The sequence below is a fragment of the Gigantopelta aegis genome, chromosome 11, assembly GCF_016097555.1.
Source record: "Gigantopelta aegis isolate Gae_Host chromosome 11, Gae_host_genome, whole genome shotgun sequence".
In the NCBI taxonomy this organism is placed as follows: Eukaryota; Metazoa; Mollusca; class Gastropoda; order Neomphalida; family Peltospiridae; genus Gigantopelta; species Gigantopelta aegis.
This window is the reverse complement of record NC_054709.1, coordinates 11,289,678-11,296,306: the sequence shown is the minus strand read 5'-3', so window position 1 is coordinate 11,296,306 and position 6,629 is coordinate 11,289,678. Positions and strand designations below refer to the sequence as shown.

The 6,629-nt window shown below is 35.9% G+C and overlaps 1 protein-coding gene across 1 annotated transcript in view; it reads left to right on the top strand.

Annotated features, from left to right (window-relative positions):
• Positions 1-1,922: 1,922 nt before the first annotated feature.
• LOC121385207 (heat shock cognate 71 kDa protein-like) overlaps positions 1,923-6,629 on the top strand; it is a 41,102-nt gene continuing 36,395 nt past the window's right edge. The window contains exon 1 of the mRNA XM_041515778.1: positions 1,923-2,097. The gene's annotated coding sequence lies outside the window, so the exon portion shown is untranslated. The remainder of the gene's footprint in view (positions 2,098-6,629) is intronic.

Below are 6,629 nucleotides of genomic sequence, written 5' to 3'. Positions count from 1 at the left end.
AATCGTTTTGTCTTGTTATTTCAAGTTCAGGACAATTACTGAGAAAATGCGTTTCGTCCTCAGCTATGGTACTGCATAGACCACATGACACGAGCACGAAACCGTTGACTGCGTCACGTCAGTATACGATGATAACGGCTGCAAGCCACTATTTATTTCTCAACTGGTTACAGTTTTGTAACAGCTAAATTTGGCTGTACCACAAAGCAACAACTATACTCTTCAAAAGAAGAAACGCAAAACCACATTGTCGTAACATTTGGAGAATTGATTTAGTTATTGAATGGTGAGTCCGATAATTACCAAATGTTGCAGGATTGTTCACAATTCACTCTAGTCCATTGTGAGTAAGTGATAGGACACACCACCACGGTCAAGGTCACCAAGGTCAAGGTCATCTGGAGTCAATACCGGGTGTGGCCTCCGCGTGTGTTGACAACTGCCTGGCACCGCCTGCCCATTGAAGCAACCAGAGTACGGATGACGTCCCGGGGGATGGTGGCCCACTCGGCCTGCAAGGCTGCTGTCAGCTCGGGCAGGGTCTGGGGCTGTGGTTGTCGCTGTCGGAGGCGTCGGTCCAACTCGTCCCATAGATGCTCAATTGGGTTCAAATCCGGTGATATCGATGGCCAAGGAAGGACATTAATGTTGTTGTTCTGTAGGAAAGCCGTTGTGAGACGTGCTGTGTGAGGCCTGGCGTTGTCATGTTGGAACACTGCGTTGGCGTTGGCCATAACTGGAACGATGTGTGGCCGGAGGATCTGGTCAATGTAGCCCTGTGCATTCAGGTTGCCCTGCACGTGGACCAGGTCAGTTCTGCCAGTGTGTGAGATGGCTGCCCACACCATGACACTACCCCCGCCGAATCTGTCCACTTCCTGCACGCAGTTTGCCGCATAACGTTCACCACGACGCCTATACACGCGACATCTTCCATCATGACGTCGGAGCAGAAATCGGGACTCGTCACTGAACCACACCTGCCTCCATCGCAGTTGAGGCCATTGTCGATGAATCTGGCACCACTGCAGTCGGAGTCGACGGTGTTGTGGTGTTAAGATGACACCTCGAACTGGACGTCTGGCACGAATTCCTACCTCAAGTAGGCGGTTCCGTACGGTCTGGTCGGATATCCTGCGCCAACCTGGTATTGCTGCGGCTGTGGAGGTGGCAGTAGTCAATCGTTCCCGAAGGTGGCGTACCCGGATGTAGCGGTCCTGCCCGGGGGTAGTGACCCGTGGTCGACCGGATCTAGGGAGGTCACGTGTTGATCCATGTTGCTGGTAACGGTCCCACAGTCTGGAGATGGTGCTTGGGGACACATGGAATGCCCTGGCAACGGCCGTTCTGGATTCGCCTGCGTCTAGTCGGCCGATGGCATTGTTTCTCTGCGGTTCACTGAGACGTGGCATGTCCTGGATTGTCAACTGTCGGCCAGATACAGAGGCCAGGCAAGCGAACACCCTGCACTTTTATACTGTCGGTGTTCATGTTGCACGTGCAGACAACGCACGTGCAGTGGTGACATGATTTGCACGTGGCTGCGTTTTTGCGAATATTCACATTTTGGAACTTTATTGTACAGTAGCTGCGTTTTATCGAATGTAACCGTGGGAATGTGTTTGGGACATGCAATGACCTTATATTCACAAAGCATGAACCGGTAGGAAACATAAAATCGGAGTTATAACCCATTTGTACCCTTTTGCGTTTCTTTTTTTGAAGAGTATATTATCGTGATTATGTTTTAGAATGTGCCATGTTCTTTGTATTATTCATATATAAAGAATTAAAGAATTGAACTGAATTAACAGAGAGCCGGTTTACAAAAAGTATCACTGCGAGAAGTGACTGGAGGAAAAAAAAAAGAAGATGATACAGGTCAACGGATGTGACGTCATTTAGACGTTTCTGGAAATATCGATTACGTACCGGTAACCGAGTTCCCCCGAACGTTTTCTAGAAGTTAGGAAATATTCGCAGTCGAATGAAAGTGACCGACTTCTGTGTTCAACTTTAAGCTGAGAAATTGTTTGAGTGAATTCTCGAAGGTGTGGACTTAGAGCTTGAAAACAAAGTTTAGAAAAGGACTGACAGGTAGACTATATTTTTAACAGATTATGCTAATGTTTAGTTTAAAGTAGAGAGCTCGCATTGATTTTGCATTTCTGGTTTCGTGCACTTTAGTTTAGGGCCATTGCTGGGAGTTAGGGGTGGGTGGGTGTGCGTTTAAAATGGTTTCTATATATATATATATATATATATATATATATATATATATATATATATATATATATATATATATATATATATATATATATTATATATATATATTTATATTATTATATTATATTATATTATATTATTTTTTTTAATATTTTTTTTGCTCTGCAGATATGTGGGTGTTATGCAAATAAAGTTTTTTTGTTTTGTTTAATGACATCACTAGAGCACATTGATTTATTAATGAATCATTGGCTGTTGAATGTTAAACTTGCTAATTTTAACACAATCGTAGAGAGGAAACCTGCTACATGTTTTTTTCACTAGTAGCATTACACAAATACATTATTCTTTTTTTAATATCTTATGATTTTAATTAAATTTGAAAACAAAATTATTATTATTATTATTTTTGCAACTGAATTTTTTTGTTTGTAATTGAAAGTTTTGGCCTGGTATTTATTATATTGACATTTATTGTCTTGTATAATGCAGGTCAATTCAGGCATATTTGCAGGAATTTATGCAGGGTGGGTCAGTAGTTCATCAAGATAAACGTCTCCGGCATGATATTTATTATTGTGATGTTTATTGCTGTGCCGTAACATTTATCCATTGGATAGAATTTTCCATTTGCAATCACGATTTAATAAAATAAGGCATATGTGCTTTATTTAAGAGCCTCAACACGTACAACAACATATTTAATAATTTTAGACAAAAATATTAAGTACAATACCTTTGGTAACCTTTCCAGGATTAGATGTTTGAAGATGACACATTTAAACATTTGAAAGCTATTTTTATCCTGGCATATCGAAAATGCGGAATGAAAATGTTGCAGAACGAGAATTATTCGTATCAAGCATTTTTTTTACATACGTACACCCAATAAAAAGAAATATTGCGGAACTGAATGGAATTGATTATTTATTTTGTTATTTTTGTTTCTATATATGTGCTTTGTGTGGGTTGCATTATATGCATTATTAATATTATCACATTAAAGGGACATTCCCGAGTTTGCTGCATTGTAATATGTTTCCGACTAATAAAGTATTTCTACGATTAAACTTACTTATTAAATATATTTTCTTGTTTAGTATATCAGTGTCTGTATAGTTAATGTGTTTCTGTTCGTCTTAATATTTGTAAGAAGCCGAAACTGGATTTCGTCTTCAAATAATTTCGTATGTACGAAAAATTGTTTTTTCCGGAAATGTAACCAAGTACAAATATTACAACGATCAGAAACATATTTAATACACAGCCATTAATATTTTATGCAGAAAAATACATTTAATATTTAATTACAATCGTTAAAAATGCTCTGTTAGTCGATAATATCTTAAACATTGCAGCAAACTCAAGAATGTCCCTTTAAAGTTTTGGGGTGTATTATTATTTCTTATTATTATTAAAAAAATAATGATTGTCAGTACAGGACATTACTTATTTTAAGGCCTTCATTTATTTACTTTTTTAGAAATTATTTCCTTTAGTATTTTTGTTATATATATTATTATTACAGGGTTATAGTATATTTCTCTGTAAATAATCCAAAGGAAAAATGTACGAAATTAGGCCTATTAATATGCTACGTTGGAGCAAAAACGACAACCCACGATACCCAAGTGATAATTTTCTTTTCTTTGGGACTACGTAATTGGTCAGTTCTGTGCTTTTAGATGGAAAAGTCTACTGTCTACTTAATCAATAGTTTTACAGAACTATTTACAGTAATAAACCATGTCCATTACAATTTTAGGGGTGACAGGTAATATTCCACAATACCGGTATGTATTTTTGTGTCTAGACAGCGTCAGTTAATTGGCTCATCTGGTTACCAATCAAATACACACCTACCAATCAGGAACTAACAGCATAGACCAATTAACTAAGAAAACACTCCGTGTATCATTTCAATACGCAGGTTAATGCATGGGCAAAACATTGTTAATTGTTTCGACTTGTTGTGTAGCCACTTTGACAATGGTATTTTATTTTGTATTGAAAACTAATATATATAGTGCAGGGGAAAATATTTCGAAATCTTAGGTAACCTGAAGTCGGTTCACATGGTTTCTACCTAGGTAACCAATTGTGCGGTTATGTGAATTATATTTGCGTAACATGTGGATTACCTGATCGGTTACCTCAAAGTTACGTTGAAATTATATTTTAAATACATAATTTTTAGCTCAAACATAAAGTTAAAACAAAATACAAAAGAAAACGTTTTATAAAATAGTTTCTTTAATGCTTGCAAATCGAAAGAAGTGACTTGTAGATGTTTCTTTTGTTTTCGTACGATCGTAGCGTTGTAGATATATAAAAACCATTTGTCACTGATAATATGTAAAATTTAGTATATAGCTGATTAAAAAAAACATCCCAAAAATCCAAACAATAAATGTCCAGTTCCTCTCAACTGTAAAACAGGCTACTCATTGGTGCATGATTAGATTAAATTAATAAAAATAAATCTTATAATAAAATAAAAAGAAAGACCACAATTTGTCACTGATATTTTGCGGTGGCTATGATACTTTTACTTTATGGATAGTACTTCTATACTACAGTGACGTTATGCGATGTTAGTATTTTTCAGCTTTTGCGACATTTTTTGATTTTTTTCAACCTTTGTAAGATTATAGGCAATCCAATATTATGTCTACATATATTCCTTTAGATATAAAATAGCAGCAGATAATTTAGGCGCCTTAGCGGTCCGTGCACATTTCTTTGAAACGTTTGACTTGTCTCTATTCTGAGCCTTCGGTCACAAGTTACAACCGTTGCAATATACCGTTGTGTACTGGTTTGCTGCGCATCAAGTATCTAAAAAATCAGTCTAAAACATTGGTCAGAATACTAAAGTAGTGTCGGAAATAGAATAAAAATTATATTCGTCGATTATTTGTTTCACATTAAACTGACAAGTAAATATTTTGCAAATATCTATTTTATGATACTCTACCTAATTTAACATTTACTTGTTTTGGCTCTCATTGATGTACAAGGTGGTGTTTACTCTTGAAATTAAAAGAAAAATGTCAGTAAACAGGTGATTTATGCACTTTATTGGAACAGACTATAACAAATTGTGATCGAGTTGTCAATTTCATTGTTGTTGCAATATGTGATGGAATGTCTACAAACATTTTATCCCAATCCCTATCCAAAACAAAATATTTGCAAACATTTATAAGTAACTTTTGAGCAAAACAGTCAAGAACCATTCTGAGTGTGGAATCTTTTATACCGGTATTAAAGGTGCTATCTCAATGTTGCATAATGACAGCTATTGCAAACAATGTTTTATTAAAGTTTGCTTTAAAATATAAAGACTACACCTTCAACTATATGCCCATAAAGGATTATAACGAAATAAATTTATCTACTAGTTGAGAATATTTTTTTTATCGGACAATCTGTATCACAAACCGATGCTCACATATAACTATGATATAGCACCTTTAAGTGGTTGCAAGATTGTGTAAATTTTTAATGAACTTATATTGAATTTATATTCACTAAATAAGCTGGTCATTATTAATAATTTATGATGTAATTCAAAATACTCAATTAACATGGAGTTTTAAATTAAAAGTTTGTTATGGGTCAATGAAATTGACACGTGGATTGAACTGTGTTATTGTCTGTTCCACTAAAGTGCGCAAATCACCTGTTTATTGACATTTTGTTATTTCAAGAGTAAACACCACCTTGTACATCAATGAGAGCCCAAACAAGTAAATACTAAATTAGGTAGAGTATCATTAAATAGATATTTACAAAATATTTACTTATCAGTTTAATATGAAAGAAGTAATCGACGAAAATAATTTTTATTCTATTTCCAACACTACTGTAGTAGTATGTCTGCATGTAAAAACGTCCTGTAATCGTGAAGTCTGCAAGTTTTAATTTCTGAACGTCTACAGGTCACGACGTAACCGATTTGCAGTTCGCGTAAATTTAAATTTGCGTAACCGACACACGAACAGAATGGCGGTTCGTGTGAAATATTGTGCCCTGTAGTGCTGGATATACTTATTGCTGGCTTACTGGGATGTGTATTATTACAGAACATTGCAGTGTATGACTATTTATCATCCCGCAAAAACCAGGTAAATTGTGTTTCTCTAGTTCTAAGGCACATTCCTGACGTTACGCGTTAAGTATTACGTAACCACCAGCTCGCCAGAGGGCGCCTGTTATATATAATAGCCGTCAAATTTAATCATTTTATTAATTAACTATACAATTATGTGTGTTGATATTAAGCAATAATGTGCATTATATATCATTGAATATGCATACCAGGCCAAATGCCTTAATTGTCCTCTCCTTTAATGTTCAAACGGTTAAGTAGGAATCAAAGTACACATCGGTTTAGCCAA